The sequence below is a fragment of the Schistocerca nitens genome, chromosome 8, assembly GCF_023898315.1.
Source record: "Schistocerca nitens isolate TAMUIC-IGC-003100 chromosome 8, iqSchNite1.1, whole genome shotgun sequence".
Taxonomy (NCBI): Eukaryota; Metazoa; Arthropoda; class Insecta; order Orthoptera; family Acrididae; genus Schistocerca; species Schistocerca nitens.
In genome coordinates this window covers 574,566,656-574,585,034 of record NC_064621.1, presented here as the reverse complement: position 1 = coordinate 574,585,034, position 18,379 = coordinate 574,566,656, and positions in this window count along the sequence as shown.

The window sequence follows — 18,379 nt, the reverse complement described above, 5'->3', positions numbered from 1 at the left end:
GTTTCCAATAATCCACAGTTCAGTATGTCAGTCTTCACACCATGACAAGTGTCGCTTAGAACTGACTACAGCTTCATTGAAGCTGTTCGGCTATTACGCCCAATGCTTTTCAACTCCATTCGCACAGTCATCGTACTGGCTGAACGTCAGGGCGCACTCTGGAGCTCTGAATTCCTTTACAACCACCTACTGTAATGCTTGTGGTTCCTGTCCATCTACAGGTGAAGTCTGCATCGTCCTGTTTTAACTGTAATTGATCATCTTGGACAGCTTTAGAAGGGTAGAAACGCCCTTGATGGATTTGTTTCTCGGGTGACATTCCATGCCTGATACATTTTAAAGCCGATCAGCTCCCTTGACCGACCCATTCTGCTGTTATTGTGTCTATACTGACAACTCAGTACTCCCCGCCTACTTTCATGCTGAGAAGTCCTTCTCTCGTGTCGACCAGTGATCAATTCCGCATTACGTAATGGTGTCCTGATACTTTTGATCAGGTAGTGTACTTTCAGCTTTCGTACAGGAAGAGCCACTTGAAATACTTAGCTGTGTGTGGTAGCAGAAAAAGGGGTTGTCAGTTCACCGCTCTCGTGTGGCTAGGAAAGCGCTCGTGATGTTCTTTCCTAATCACTTGACACAGTGGGAATGCGTTGCCCGCCTAGGTAACTGCGCAGATTGGTAAGCAAAGGGGCCCGCGTTCGATTCCCGTCCGGGTCCGAGATTTTCTCCGCTCGGGATCGGGGTGTTGTTCTTACGTTCGGTGTCGTCATAATTGATATTAAAATAGTGTGATGACTGAGTGGGCAAGACCCGGAAGTCAGTAACAGAAATGGGAATGAGTTATCAGAAGTGCAGTAAGCTCAGAGATGCAGGATGTATAGTAGTTCCGATATCCCAAGTACATCTGAAACAACGTGTTTTGGCAGCACGTGTAACGATTTAGCCCGTTGGCTCCAGCTGTTGAAAACCTCTTCATGGAGAATTTTGAGGATATTGCCGTAGATTCTGCGCCGTTGAAGCCGAAGTGTTTCTTTCGATACGTTGACGACACGTTCGTCATGTGAGCACACGGACGCGAGAAACTAGACGAGCTTATGGAACACCTCAATCGCATCAACCGTAATATTCTGTTCACCATGGAGGTGGAAAAAGATAATGTATTGCACTTCCTCGACGTCCTTGTCCATTGTAAACGAAATGGGTGCCTTGGCCACAGCGTCTTCAGAAAACCCACCCACACAGACCTGTGCCTGCACGCCACCAGCCATCATCATCCAGCACAGAAGCGCACAGTATTACAAACATTGGTGCATCGTGCAACAGTAATACCAGACGACTATAACCTGCCCCATGAACTGAGCCACCTACGCAAGGTTTTCAGGAATAACGGCTACAGCGCCCATCAAGTGAAAAAAGTGATTTCTGTGAAATATCAGAATAAGACCACCGACGAAGAGCAGGAAAAGAAACTTGCTTTACTGCCATTCTGTGGCTCTCTGTCGGGCAAGATAAGCCGCCTGTTGAAAAGACATAAGATCAATTCAATCTTCAGGCCTCCAACGAAGATCCGTCAATTACTGAGACCAGTTAAAGACGCAGTAGGTCTCAGAACACCTGGAGTCTACGAAATACATTGTGAGTGGGGACAGAAGTACATCAGACAAACAGTTCGCACTGTGGAACAACGCAGGAAAGAAAATGAGAGATATTATCGCCTACGCTATCCAGAGAAATCTGCGTTAGCTGAGCATGCGCTAGAAAACGGTCACCACATAAAATTTGTCATGGCTCGCACTGTCTGCTTCTGGGACAGTTTAATAATGGAAGCTATTGAAATAAAAATTACCGAAAACACCCTGAATAGAGACGGTGGCTTGCAGCTCAGCGCTGCGTGGGATCCAGCGATCGCGCGGTTGAAGAGGGCACATCGAACGCCGACTCAAAACATGCCCATATATGGCAATGTCACGGCACCAGTGACGTCACAGACCGCAGCTAGCGTATATAAGGGAGCACCAACAGCCCACTTGCAGTCATACCACTTGACAATGGACAACGAGTGCTTCGCCGAAAGCAAGTGTAGTTTTAAGCAATTGACGAGGTAGGAAACCCGAGAACATTTTATTCAACGTTATCGCCACGAGACTCTGCATTCATAAAATCTGCTTAAGAATCACAAGAAGACGAGGTACAATTGGAGAAGGTCGGATGATACGGGAAGAGATTCCGAAATCAGATAGTGGATAGTAAGGCGAACCAGGAGTAGATATAGGTTCAAATCACAGCGTAGTAGTGATAAAGAGTAGGCTGAAGTTTAGGAGATTAGTCAGGAAGAATCAATAAGCAAAGAAGTGGCACACGGAAGCACTAGAAAATAACGAAATACACTTGAAGTTCTTGAAGGCTACAGATACAGCAATAAGAAACAGATCTGTAGGCAGTATAGATAAAGAGGAATGTACATTTCTAAAAAAGGTCAATATAGTAGTTGGAAAGAAAAACCTAGTTACAAAAAAGATAACTGCGAAGAAACCCTGGTAATTTCCGTTGCTCGATGAAAGAAGGATGTAAAAAAAATGTTCAGGGAAATCCGGGGGGTATATAAAGACAAGTCGCTGAGGAATGAAATGAACAGTAAGTGGTGGGAAGCTAAGACGAAATGGCAGCATGACAAAAATATGAAATGATCGTATAGCATTCAAGGCCGGGAGGCCCCATCCGGGGAAGTTCGGCCGCCGAGTGCAAGTCTTATTCCAGTCGACGCCACACTGGGCGACTTGCGTGCAGGTTATGAGGATAAAATGATGATGAAGATAACACAACACCCAGTCCAGGCCAAGAAAACCTCCAACCCGTCCGTGAATCGAACACGGGCTTACTGCATAGGAGACAAGCTCGTTACCAAACAGCTAACCAAGAGGACGGAAGCATGAAAATATAAGAAATCGAAAATGAAATGGTTATCGGAAGGATTGACTCAGCATATACGAAAGTCAAAATAGCCTACAGTAAAATTAAACGCAAGGGCGGTAACATTAAGAGTGCAACGAGAAGTCCACTGTTAAATGCAGAGGAGAGACGGGATAGGTGGAAAGAATACATTGAGGCCTCTAAAAGGGGGAAGATTTGTGTGATTTGACAGAAGAAGACACAGGAGTCGGTTTAGAAGAGCTAGGGGATCAAGTATTAGAATCAGAATTTAAGAGAGCTTTGTAGAAGATAACGCTGAACGGATAGATCTCATTCCATAAGAATTTCTAAAATCGTTGGGGTAAGTTGGAACAAAATGACTATTCACATTGGTGTGTAGAATGTACGCGTCTAGTGCTAAAATATCATCGACGCTATTCTGAAGACTGTAAGAGCTGACAAGTGCGAGATTAACACGCAGTCAGCTTAATAGATGATAAATCCAACTTACTGACAACAGCAATATACACAAGAATGGTAAAGAAAATTGAGGATGTGTTAGATGACGATCAGTTTGGCTACAGGAAAGGTAAAGGGCCAGAGAGGCAATTCTGACGTTGCGGTTGATAATGGAAGCAAACCTAAAGAAATGTCAAGACAGGTTCATAGCATTTGTCGACATGGAAACTGCGCTCTAGAATGCAGAATGATTCAAAATGTTCGAATTTATGAGAAAAATAGAGGTAAGCTATAGGGAGACACGAGTAATATAAACACATCAAAAAAAGTTTTGCATCAGCCAGGTTCACAAGAGCTCCTGAAGACAGCCGATCACCTACAGTCATTCCACCAGGAAGGAGGTACACGGCTCATGTTATCTTTAGTTTAACAATGTCTAGAAGGTTCGATGGCGGCCGCAATGTTACTTTGTTCCAGGAAGGGCTCTCAACAAGGGATGTGTCCAGGCGTCTCGGAGTGAACCATAGCGATGTTGTTCGGACATGGAGAGGATACAGAGAGACAGGAACTGTCGATGACATGCCTCGTTCAGGCCGCTCAGGGCTACTACTGCAGTGGATGACCGCTACCTACGGACTGTGGCTCGGAAGAATCCTCACAGCAACGCCACCATGTTGAATAATGCTTTTCATGCAGCTCCAGTACGTCGTTTTACGACTCAAACTGTGATCAATAGCCTGCATGACGCGCAACTTCACTCCTGACGCGCATGGCGAGGTCCACCTTTACAAACACGACACCATGCAGCACCGCACAGATGGGCCCAACACCATGCTGAATGGACCGCTCAGGATTGGCATAACGTTCCCTTCTCCGATGAATGTCGCATATGCCTTCAACCAGAGAATCGTCGGAGACGTGTTTGTAGGCAACCTAGTCAGGCTAAACGTCTTAGACACACTGTCCAGCGAGTGCAGCAAGGTGGAGGTTCCCTGCTGTTTTGGGGTGGTATTATGTTGAGCCTATGTACGCCGCTGGTGGTCATGGAAGGCGGCGTAGTGGCTGTACGATACGTGAATGTCATCCTCCGACCCATAGTGCAACCACATCGGCAGCGTATTGGTGAGGCATTCGTCTTCATGGACGACAATTCGAGCTCCCATCGTGCACATCTTGCGAATGACTTCCTTCAGGATAACGACATCGCTCGACTTGAGTGGCCAGCATGTTCTCCGGACATGAACTCTATCCAAAATGCCTGGAATAGATTGAAAAGGGCTGTTTATGGACGACGTGACCCACCAACCACTCTGATGGGACAATCTGGCCCAACAGTGACTTGATGAACTTGTGAATAGTATGCCACGACAAATACAAGCATGCATCAATGCAAGAGGATGTGCTAGTGGGTATTAGAGGTACCGGTGTGTTCAGAAATGTGGACACCACTTCCGAATGACTCACTGTATGGTGGTACAACATGCAATGTGTGGTTTTCATGAGCAATAATAGGGGCAGAAGTGATGTTTATGTTGATCTAAATTCCAATTTTCTGTACTGGTTCCGGAACTCTCAGAACCGAGGTCATAAAAAACTTTGATGTGTGTATAACATGTGCAAGAGCCAAGAGGGAACAATAAGGGTGGACGACAATGAATGAAGTGCTCGAATAAAAAACGGTTTAAGACAGGGATGTAATTTTTCGCCCATACTGTTCAATCTGTTCATCGAATAAGTAATGATGGAAACAAAAGAAAGGTTCAGAAGTGGGATTGAAATTCATGGTGAAAGGATACCAGTCATTTGCTAATGAGATTGCTGTCCTGAGTGAAAGTGAAGAAGAATTACATGATATCCTGAATGGAATGCACAGTCTAATGAATACAGAAAATGGATTGAGAATAAGTTGAAGAAATATGAAAGTAATGAGAAGTAGCAGAAATGAGAACAACGAGAAGCTTAACATCAGGATTGACGGTCACGAAGTAGATGAACTTGTAACGTGGCTATAATTTCGCACCTTACAACAACTCATCCACATACTTTGCCGTGATCTACAAACGCAATTAGGCATCATGTGATAGGTTGTACATCCTATATATGAATATATAAAGGAGACTGACATTGTCACGTATGTCTTCTAAATAATTGTTAACGCTTATTGCATGAAAGGTGACGGAGTGTCTTAATTATAAAAACGACGTAAAGAGTGATTGCCGATGCTAGTAAAGGTTGGAACGCCAGTGGAGATGAAACGGCAGGCAACACTCAAGCTCTGGGCGGAAGGCCCGCACAGGTGTTGGTCCTGCTTAAACACAGGAAGTAGCTAGATGGACGTCGTGGCACCTGAGCTCTGGAGCACAATATGGTGACGGCCGGCAGCTATTGTAGTAGGCGCCGGAAGGACAACCGGATAATACTTCCGAACGCTGAAAATCTTGGATGCAGATGAGATGAACAAAGAAACGGCCCTTCAGAAACCACGCAGGGTGGGTTATTTCCAAGGATTATTACTCAGAAGCATACCATTGTAAGAGTATAGGTTTTTCCTCGCAAACTTTCCGTGCTGGACGACAAACGACTAAAATATGGTTGTTTGGCGTTCGGAAGAATTGTTTTCGGAATTACGATGATGGGGAGCCAAGCCTTGCTGGGAAGCATGCATTGGAGAGATGTGGTCTTCCGTTGTGAGCGCCCGTGTGTGACAGTCGCTCGATATCTACTTTGTTGGTACAGACGGACTTTCTGTATTTGCTCTCAGGAGAGTTTATAGTTAGAGCAGTTAGGCACTGTAATGTTACGAACCTATGCGATTCTCGACTTCACCTCCGGGTTGTAAGTCGTCGTTGAGCATGCAGCGTCAGTAATTGACAGCACTTCCTCTGCCTTATACTTACATTGAGACGTTATCTGAACTCCGTCCTTGTGGCCGGGAGTTCACGTTCCTCGCCTGTAGAACACAGACAGGAGAAGACAGTATTAGAATATGTTAGTCAGAGGACCGCCTTCTGCATTCCTGCAGCTGTGACACGTAAGTTTATTTCCACTGAAGTTCCACACCACCGAAGATCAGCTTTGAAAGTAGTGTCTTCTAGTGTTTGGTACGTAGATGATGTCAGTCATTTGGGGTTATTGATATTCGACGGCGCAGTCATGATAAGGGGCAGAGTTGGGCAATTGATTAGTAATTTTACTTAGGAAACGTAAACTTTGTAATATAAAGGTTTTTCTAATCTACAGTAAATACCGGGTGATCGAAAAGTCAGTATAAATTTGAAAACTTAATAAACCACGAAATAATGTAGATAGAGAGGTACAAACTGTCACACATTCTTGGAATGACATGAGGTTTTTATTTGAACAAAAAAAAAACTAAGTTCACAAAATGTCAAACAGATGGCGCTGGAGAGCATAACGTCAGTGACTGCGCATGACAATCGTGTATGAAAGGAGCTGTAATGAGAGAGAGAATCAGATGCGCCAGCAGTCGCAGCATGTTGACGTTACCTAAAAAGGCGCTTTTAGTGAAGCTGTATTATCAGACGCGTGAAAGATCTCTTGCGCTCGTCGTTTGGTGATGAACGTTTGCCACTTTCGTCATGTTTGGCCTCTCAGGCCCCCAGACCTGAAGTCGCGAGTGTATCGTGATCGACCGACATCTCTAGGTAGGCTGAAAGACAACATCCGACGCCAATGCTTTACAGTTCTGTTCACAACATTATTCTTCGACTACATCTATTGTTGAGGAATGATGGTGGACTTATTGCGCATTTCCTGTAAAGAACATCATCTTTGCTTTGTCTTACTTTGTTATGCCAATTATTGCTATTCTGATCAGATGAAGCGCCAACTGTCCGACATTTTTTGAACTTTTGTATTTTTTGTCAATTTGTACCTCTCTATCTACATTATTCCGTGATTTATTCAGTTTTCAAATTTATACTGACTTTTTGATCACCCGGTATATAAGCAGGAACAAGGTTTATCATTTAGTAGGATTAGTTGCTTTCATCATTCATTTATCTTTAGATTGTAATTTATAGAATTAAGAGATCGTAAGATCTGCTTCAGGAGGAAGTCAGACAGGGCCAAATCTTCATTTTAGGGTTCATTATTCTCCGTTGCGCCCATTCATTTTACGCCCGCCAGGAGTCGCCTCTTGGATATTTCCTACCCTGCCAGGATCCTGCTTAGACTCTTCTGATAGTAGTCACAAAGTGGTTTGCCACGTCGGAAAATTTTAAAAAAATTTTCCCTTTTAGTGTCTAGGTGTTATTGATAGTGATCACCAGCTTATGTGTATGGTTTGCAGTGGTAAAGCCACGCGATCACATTAAAAAGTAATATTTGTGTATTTTAATGTATTTCTTTTCAGAAGCGTTGCGCTTCAGTCCCCTAGCCGCAATTTATTGATTTACGTTATGTAATGTGTCAGTGTATTTTGTTGTATTGTAACGACACTGCTCGTTCACGACGTTGCCATTAGTTTAGCTTCTTTGTCGTAGATATTTTATGTTACATGCCCATCTCATAATAAATGTGGGTAGTGTAGATTGTGGACCTTTAAGAGAGAGCTGTTATCAGGCATCAGTCCATGTGAAATGAGGCGAAAGAGTGCTTAGTAGCACAACAGAGCACTTGTTGTAACAATATAGAAATGGCAGATATACGGGGTAGTCAAGAAAGCCTATGGGACGAGAAAGAGTTAGCTATGATAGCAGCCAAGGCACTGGTGAGGAGAAATCCGATCCAAGGGAATTTTGTGAGGATGAAAGACACAGTCAAGCCCGTGATGGGCAATCTGATAGCGAAGATGAGGCACAGCGACACACTGAGGCAATCATAAAGATACGGGACTATAACATAGGGAGTCCAAGTGGACGTAGAACAACTAAGAATTCTGGTAGATCGCCGTCAGTGGAATCGTCACGAGGCGGCATATCAGGGGCACTCGGTGATGACTATCTTGAATTCCAAGAACTTGAAAGGAAAAAGGGGAGAAGGTCACCGTAGAGCAGGATAAGGGAAAGTCACACTAGGAGAGAAGATTTAGATAACACAGGTGTGTCGGACATCCACGCATACCTAAAAGAAATGGGAAGTCAAATTCAAAATGTTAGTGCCGAAATGGGAAATAAAATTGAAGGGGTCAGCGCTAAATTGAGAGAGCAAATAAAAAAAAAGGGGGAATGATGAAGTACGCTCAGAAATGGGAAGTAAAATTCAGGATGTGAGCTCTGAATTGGAAAGTCAAATAAAAAAGGGGAACGAAGATGTACGCTCTGAAATGGGAAGTAAAATTCAAAATGTTAGTGCCGAAATACAGTCCATAAAACATGAGACGAGGGAAGTGAAAAATGCGGTAGTGACGCTCCGAACAAAACTAGAGCGAGAGATTGTGGAGGTCAGAAGAACCGCGAGCGAGGTGCGATTACTAGCGAGGGGCGCGAAGCGTGTTGCTATTGAAACGTTAGATGAAACGGAAAATGCGACAAAGGTAGAGGAGAATTAATGAAGTTGCAGAGGCGCGTGAGACAAGTAGAAATAACACAGCTGCAAAGGACAGAAGCTGCACCAAACAAGGCACTGACCGCGGAGTTCTCCCAATTTAAACAGAACATAGAATGCGAAATTAAGCAATTATCTCAGGAAGTCAGGCAAAAATCACTTCTCAGAAAAGAAGTAGTAGGCGATTTGGAAACAACAGAAACCGAAAGAGCCAGTTCAAACTCTACACAATCATGTCCAGTCCCGGACGATATTAGAATGTGCCCGAATGTAAGAGTTGCTCGTCAACTACAGACTGAAAGCTTATCTGCAGAGCAACGAAATGTCGCATGAGATATGGTCCCCGCGTCTACACAGGACACTACTGGATCGCAGATTGCGAATACGGAGAACAGCAATGAAATATTTCTTATGCATAATTATTATCCGATAATGCGCACCAAGAAACATTTTTTCAGTGAGAAAACGTGACAGAGAATAGAAGAGCGGATGCCCAAGTTAACGGTAGACAGGGAACGTTAGCGCCAAGTGAGCATGTGATAGGCCGAGTGGGAAGAAACTCTAATGAAATTTTCGATTTTAAGCATTTTATCACTGTACGAAAATTTCAGTGTTACAAAGACGGGGGTAATGTTTTACACCCGAAAACCTTTATTGGTCAATTTCATTTATCATTACCTCCTCACTGGCCTCTGATGTACAAACTGGACTTCGTATGTGCACATATCGAGGGAACAACGGCCGAATGCATGCGGAACATTGCAAAAACGTGCACGTCATACGAAGAGTTTCGCGACGCATTTTTAAACAAATACTGGTCCAGGGAGACAAAGGACAGGATAAAATAGGAAATAATGATGAGCAGAGACTTGGAGAGTTCAGGGTTCGGTAGTCCGGTGAAGCTTTTCGAAAACTTGACCAAGAAGAATCAGTATTTGGACGACCCATGCACACCGGCTGATATCATAAGATTGTGTTACATGAAGCTGCCGATTTCCTACCAGCAAACACTCATCGGCCGTGGATGTGATGTAGAAGGATTCAAGAGTATCCTAAGAGATGCAGAGTTCGCTTTCAACGAGCAGCAGACTCGAGGAAAACCTAGGCAGAGAGATATGCAAGGTGAAAGAAGGGAGAACGACGGAGGGAATAATAGAGGCTATACTTCGCAAAACAATGCAAATCGTCCGCCTCACCAAAACATGGACAAGAGAGATCGTAGTGGGAATAATTGACAATGGAGGAACTATGGTAGAGAATATAGGCAACAAAAGACCGCAGATGGGAGCCACAAAATAGTGGCGCATCACGGTGCGACAATAGAGAAACTCGTCAACAGTCTGACCGGGGATGGAGTGGAATGAATAACAACAGGAATGGGGAAGAATCGATTGAAATTAGACCACCTAATCCTGGAAGAGTTAGCCAAGATAACATGGAAAATGAACAATGACTGTGCCAGACGACGGGCACTAGAGGCAATGCGCCCGTAAACCGTCTAGGAAGTAATAAATATTATAGAATATGAGGACATGACTGAGGTATTACTTGAAGAAAACGAAACATTACCTATACAGGACATATATCGGGTGGTAAAAATACAAATTGGAGGCATCAGGGGTACTGCTGTAGTAGATAGTGGAAGTGAACTCTCAGCTGTTTCAGATAGGCTGTTCGCTAAATGCAAAGAGTCAGTTAATCCACCGGTGCTCACAGTACAATAAACAAAGGTACGAGGTGCGTTAGTTGGAAAGAGTATGGAAATATCGCAACAAACACGTCTAGACTTTGATTGCCAAGGACACCATACGACTGCAAATGTGTTCGTAATACCGAAACTAACAACTGATATAATAATCGGTGTAGATTTTCTCTCAGTGCAGAAAGCTCTCGTCGATTTAGGAAGAGGGGAGTTAATGTTAGGGAATGAGAATAAAATAAAAATCAGATATGATGAGAAGGCAATAAAAGCTCAAATTCCGGAAAGCTGTTTGAAAATACAATTCACGGGCCAACATGCAGTTCAGAGGAAATTATAGTGTCGGCAGACTTGCCAACACTACGTACACTAATTGAAAGAGGCGGCCAAGATGCACGCGCTAACTCACGAAGGATGGAGTGAGGTCTGAAACAGGATACGTAATGAATGTTATAAAGAAAAGTACGTAGCTCCTTGAATACTTAACTTTTAATACATCCTTGTATACATCGTTCTTGATGAGACATCTGGAGATTGTGGCGATACAAGTGAGACTCTTTAGATACAAGCTATCTAAGGCTAATGGCGCCTTGCTAGGTCGTAGACATGGACTTAGCTGAAGGCTATTCTAACTGTCTCTCGGCAAATGAGAGAAAGGCTTCGAGCAGTGTAGTCGCTAGCAAAGTCGTCGTACAACTGGGGCGAGTGCTAGTAAGTCTCTCGAGACCTGCCTTGTGGTGGCGCTCGGTCTGCGATCCTGACAGTGGCGACACGCGGGTCCGACATGTACTAATGGACCGCGGCCGATTTAAGCTACCACCTAGCAAGTGCGGTGTCTGGCGGTGACACCACAGAAAGAGTGTGAAAAATATAATGACAATAGAGCAGAGGTCACGTCAGAACGTGAACATATTAATGAAATTAACAATAGGATTGATGCGAAACTCGAGAATCTGGATAACATAGACAATAAGGATAGAAAAGGGTTGGAGCTTGCACTCAAAAATAACACAGAGATCTTCGTACCCAAAACCGGATGCATTAAGGGGTATCAATATAAATTTGAGGTAAAGAAACATAGACGCTTTCGGGTGCCCCCTTATGCCATCCCATGGTCCTAAGTGAACTACGAAGAATGGAGGACGAAGGTGTAATTGAGGCCGCGAGATGTGAGTACAATAGTCCACTACGCATAGTAGTCATAAAGGACGGTGGAATTCGACTGAAGTTAGACCCACGGCAAATAAATTCCACTATTGTGCCAGAAACGGATCGCCCTGAAAGGCTTGAGAAGCTACTTCAAAGATTTCAGGGGGTTTCGGTGTTTTCCTCACTTTATTTGCGCTAGAGCTTTTGAAAGATAGAGCTCGATCCTGAAAGCCGAAAATATGAGGCCATTATTGTCTTTGGAAGGTGTTTTCAATCAAAAAGGCTCCCTTTCGGATTAAATATATCTTAAGCTGCATTTGTCAGGGGTTTTAACAAAATATTGAGTGAGGAGTTAAAAGAGAAGGTCACATCTTATGTAGACGATATATTGACAGTAGAAAATACCTGGGAGAAACATAACAAACTCTGAGAGGAAGTGTTAAGATATTTGAGAAGGTATGAGGTGATCGCAAACATTGAGAAGTCTTGTTTTGGGAGCAGTAGGGTTAGCTTTCTGGGACACGTGATAATAGAAGGAATTAGTCCCGACCCAGACTGGATGGCAGCAATTGCAAAGTTTACGACTCCTACAACCCTAAAACAACTGAGAGGGTTTCTGGGAATAATAAATTTTTATAACAAGTTTATCTATGTGGGAACATTAGCTAGTCCCCGACTCTGCCAATTGACAGGAAAGGAACACCCTGGGTGTGCGATGAGTGAGCAGACCGAGAATTCAATAATTTGAACGTGGCACTCGTCATTGCTACTATTTCATGACATCCTGACTTATCACAAGATTTTTGTATGGCCTTTGACCGCGCGAAGACCGGTCTGGGAGTTATTCTGTTTCAGGAGTTTGAACAATATGGCAAATCAGTACACAAAACAATCGCCTTTGGTAGAAGGATACTATCCAACAGTGAAAGAAACTATTTACCGAACTTGAAGCCCTTGCAGTAGTATGGGGATTTAAAAAGTTCAGATAATTTCTGTTTGGTAGAAAAACAAAAGTTTATACAGACCATAGGGCCCTAGAATTTCTCCCAACCGCCAAATTTCCGCATGGAAGACAAGCGAGATGGCTAGTTGTGCTTCAGGAATACCAGTTTTCAACGGTCTATGTACCTGGTCCGACAAACGTCATCGGTGACGCCCTGTCCCGCTCACCTATTGGTATAACAGAAGAGATGGCTGAAGCATTAGGGCAAGATAACTTTTCGTTGTTCTATCTCAAAAGCGTGGCATTTGAACAATTCGTTACTGGAACGATGCGGAATATCCAGAATGAACAGGACAAGGACCCAGATTTAGTCAAAATAAAAGAAGAATGGAAGGATTGGACGCAGGGCTGCATAAGGCACCACTACCTAATGAGAAAAGGAATTCTGTTTTATAGGGCAAGCGTCGATGACTCGTTGTGGGTGGTGTGCATACCAAATGAATTAATAAATAAGGTTATATGGTATACACACCTAAGTTACGCACATTTCAGTCCACGAAAATGTCTTATGAAAATGAGGAGTGTCTGCTACTTTAAAAACATGGAGAAACGCATACGGAAAGTACTAGCCATCTGCAAAAACTGCCAAAAGGCCGAATCCATACCAGTAGGAACCCAGGCTCCATTATACCCAATTATTACTTAGAAGCTAAGGTATATGGCAGCGACGGATTTAATGGGACCATTGCCCAAGACACCGAGGGGACATCAATGTATATGGTTAGCATTGGAGCTGACATCCAAATTCGTGACGTCGACACCACTAAAAAGGGCGACTGTTGCAACTGTAATTAGAGCCTTATGCAGAGACTTCATAAACCAAGTGGGAACTGTAGACTGTATCATCTCAGACAATGGAACTCAATATAAATCTGAGATATGGAAAAGAACTCTAAGGAGGTATAAGGTAAAGCCTACATTTATTAGTACGTTTCACCCAAGTTCGAACCCCGCAGCGAGAACGATGAAAGATTTGGGAAATTTATGTAGATTATACAGTGGAAAGAATCATGCTAGCAGGAATGTGTTTCTTAAAGATTTTCAGGATGTGGTAAACGAGCTTCCCCACAGTACTACACTGCTGCCACCTATGATGGCTTCGAAGAATAGGGACCCTCCAGATAAAATTCGAGGACTGATTGATTTTCCACAAAGAACGCACCGACAGCATACAGTCATTGTGGAGGAGGCTTTGCACGATATTCGGGTAGCTGGAGAAAAGCGCAAGGTTCGCGCAGACCAAAATGTGCACGTAAGGGAATTTGTAGTTGGACAAAAAGTCTTAGTGAAGTCTTATCGGTTGTCTAGCAACCAAATGAAGCTGTGTCAAAAATTCTTCAGAAGATACGGTGGCCCTGTATGTATAAGAAGACGATCACACGCAAATGCTGTTCAAATTGAATCTGTGAAAACAGGAAAACCTTTGGGACTCCACCATGTTAGCCATCTCAAGCCATTTATAGAATACGTAGGGGGAACTGAAGGGAACTTGTATGGCAAAAGTATAGTACTGTATATAGTTATAAATTACACTGAAGGGATCTGTAGATTTGTCAAATTTTCTATAATATTATCATGTTAAAAGAGGTACTATAGTACATAAAAGGGTACGATACAGTGAGTAAGAAAATCTGGGTATGTTTCTTAGTAGGTTATAACTATGTGCACAGTAAGCTGAGCATACAATTTTAGACGATGTTTACAGTTTAACATGTGTCATGACGGAGTAAAGCGTAATTGAGAGACTTGTGGTACTGCAAAGATGTTGTAAAGATGTGGGAATAGATAAAAACTGCTAAGCAATTGATGTGGAACCTATTAGGAGAGAACGTCAGTAAAAAAAGAAATATAAAATAAAATAAAAAATAAAAAATTAGAAATGAGTCTCTGTTTTACATGTTTAGCAATAGGATCATAAATGAGTGACTTACTAAAAGGGTTTGCACTGACACGCAGGTGTGTCGTCCCAGTATGATTTTCTCCATTCAGAGAATGGGAGCCGGAAGGAGTGGCTGTACGGTTCTAGGCGGTACAGTCTGGAGCCGAGCAACCGCTACGGTCGCAGGTTCTAATCCTGCCTCGGGCATGGATGTGTCTGATGTCCTTAGGTTAGTTAGGTTTAATTAGTTCTACGTTCTAGGCGACTGATGACCTCAGAAGTTAAGTCACATAGTGCTCAGAGCCATTTGAGCCAGCCAGAGAATGGGAGTTAAATAGGTGGCTAGCTCCGCGTGTCTACGCGAGAGTGCACCATTATTTGTATGGGGAAGTTGTATTTATGCTGTCCAAAGAGACGGAATAATTGTGTACATGGTGGCCAGTTCTGCAGAATTCCATGTGAGCACACCGAAACATTATTTTGAGTGTTACAGGGACATGAAATGAAAGTATAATATGGGGATATAGACACTTAAAATGTAATAAAGAAAAAGTATGAAGCTGTACGATCAAAGCACAGGACTCAGAGGGTAATACATAAGGACATGGCAGCCGAGTTGCTGAGCAGTGATTTTATATAATGTACCAAATCTTTATATTTCCAGGTATCACTAATAAAATAAAGTGTAACTTTATTAAGATGGAAAGAAGAGACCACCAGAGAAAGGTAACAGCAGCAGATCCGAAAAGAGAAGAGAAGGTATTACCGTGTAAAACCATGAGAAAAGGTAAGTGAAAGCGTGATTAAAATAAAAGATATCAGTAATTGCACTAAACTTGTTACGTAGTATGATTGTCCACAGGGAGCACGCCAGAAGCATGAAATGAAGAAGATGCCCACCTAACCATTCATTTGTGTTAGTTTTTGTGTGCAGATGTGCACTTTACCGTTCACAGATATTCACAACGACATCCAAAACTTAAACCAAGAGCTATGAGGTCGGACGATTTTGTGATATCCATGGCAGTGTAGTAGTTATACTTATATAAACATCCTATTGGCCAGTAGTTAACAGTAGTTTAACAAGTACTTTAACAAATAATTTAACAAGTAGTATTTGCAAGAATTAACGTTGGGATTTGGTGAGGATTAATTCTATTATTGTATGAACAACAAATGAACATGTATTTTTATAGGTATAGAGGTGCCGACGGATATTTAATAATTCATTGACATAGGCAGAGGCGTATTCCTTTATAAGTAACATTTACATTGCACATAATAATTTTTTATCAAAATAATAATAGTAAATACGTGAGTGTCTTGGCTATTAATACAAATAGAACAATAATAAATGTAAAGGTAAATGGCCTCACTAGTGAGTACATCTTAAAATTTTATGTTTCATAAATGTCAATGAATTGTGTTATGTATTTTTTTTTTTTTTTTTTTGTGGTTTTCGGGCGCACAACTTCAATGGTCATTATCGCCCTGACTACTCTAAGAATGCACCGCGAGGCACAAGTTGACAACAACAACTAAAAGGGAAAACACAATAAAAGACAGACTGACAGGCATAGGATTAAAAAACATCATCAAATGTCCTTAGCGAGGTTTGTCAAATTGATAAAACAAAGAACACGAGCAGCTGCTCGTGGGTCATCCGCTAAAATGGCATCTAAAGTAGTAGGCAGGTTAAGATCGAGGCGCAGTGTTTTAAGATCGGGACAGGACATTAAAATGTGACGAACCGTCAGCAAGTGCCCACATGGGCAGAACGGCGCCGGCGCAGCCGTCAGCAGATGGCGATGGCTGAACCGGCAGTGTCCAATTCTTAACCTTGCTAAAACGACCTCCTCCCGCCGAGAAGGGCGTGAGGAGGACGTCCAAGCCACGGGAAGAGGTTTTAAGGCCCGAAGCTTGTTGTCGGGAAGTGCAGCCCAATCGGCATGCCACAGCGACACAACGCGCCGACAAATGACCCTGCTAAAATCGGACGAAGGGACACAACAAGAAGCTGTCCGAGGCTGGAGGACCGCAGCCTTGGCCGCGGCATCTGCAGCTTCGTTCCCAGGGATACCGACATGGCCAGGAACCCACATAAAGCTAACCGGCGTACCGACGTCCACCAGCTGCTGAAGAGAGCGTTGGATCCGGTGTACGAAAGGGTGAACCGGGTACGGATCACTGAGGCTCTGGATGGCGCTCAGGGAATCTGAGCAGATGACATAAGCAGAATGTCGGTGGCGGCAGATGTACAGAACAGCCTGGTAGAGGGCAAAGAGCTCAGCTGTGAAGACCGAACAATGGCCATGGAGCCGGTATTGGAAACTTTGTGCCCCGACAATAAAGGAACACCCGACCCCGTCATTGGTCTTAGAGCCATCTGTATAAATGAAAGTCATGTTGTTGAACTTCGAACGAAGTTCCAAAAAACGGGAGTGGTAGACCGAACCGGGGGTGACCTCTTTTGGGAGCGAGCTGAGGTCGAGGTGAACGCGGACCTGAGCCTGGAGCCAAGGTGGCGTGCGGCTCTCGCCCACTCGAAAGGTTGCAGGGAGTGAAAAATGAAGGTGTTGAAGGAGGCGACGAAAGCGAACTCCAGGGGGTAGCAAGGCAGAGACATACAACCCGTATTGAAGGTCAAGAGAGGCGTCAAAAAAGGAACGATAAGAAGGATGGTCGGGCATTGACAGTAGCCGACAGGCATACCGACAAAGCAGTATATCGCGCCGGTAGGTGAGTGGCAATTCGCCAGCGTCAGCATGAAGACTCTCTACGGGACTGGTATAAAATGCTCCGATCGCAAGTCGTAAACCCCGATGGTGTATGGAGTTGAGGCGGCGTAAGATGGATGGCCGTGCAGAGGAGTATACGAAGCTCCCATAATCCAGCTTGGAGCGGACGATCGACCGATATAGACGAAGTAGGACGGTTCGATCCGCTCCCCACGACATACCACTGAGAACACGGAGGACATTTAAAGAACGGGTACAACGGGCGGCCAAATATGACACATGTGGAGACCAGCTAAGTTTCCTGTCAAAGGTAAGGCCTAAAAATTTGATTGTCTCCACGAGTGGGAGAGCAACGGGACCGAGTCGTAAGGACGGTGGGAGAAACTCTTTGTAGCCCCAGAAGTTAATACAGACCGTCTTCTCGGCAGAAAAACGGAAGCCATTGGCGACACTCCAGGAGTAAAGACGGTCAAGAGAACGCTGAAGACAGCACTCCAAGACACGTGGACACTGCGCGCTGCAATAGATGGTAAAATCGTCCACGAAAAGGGAGCCTGATACATCAGCTGGGAGGCAATCCATTATTGGATTGATCGCGATGGCGAAGAGAGCGACGCTCAAAACTGAGCCCTGTGGCACCCCATTCTCCTGGCGAAAGGTGTCGGACAGGACAGAACCCACACGTACCCGAAACTGTCGATCCATTAAAAAGGAACGAATAAAAAGAGGGAGGCGACCGCGAAAGCCCCACGTATGCATGGTGCGGAGAATGCCCGCCCTCCAACAGGTGTCGTAAGCCTTCTCCAAATCAAAGAACACAGCCGCGGTCGGGCGCTTCCGCAAGAAGTTATTCATGATGAAGGTCGACAAGGTAACCAGATGGTCGACAGCAGAGCGGCGCCTTCGAAATCCACATTGTACATTGGTAAGTAGGCGTCGAGACTCGAGCAGCCAAACCAATCGAGAGTTAACCATTCGCTCCATCACTTTACAGACACAGCTGGTAAGCGAGATAGGTCGATAACTGGAAGGCA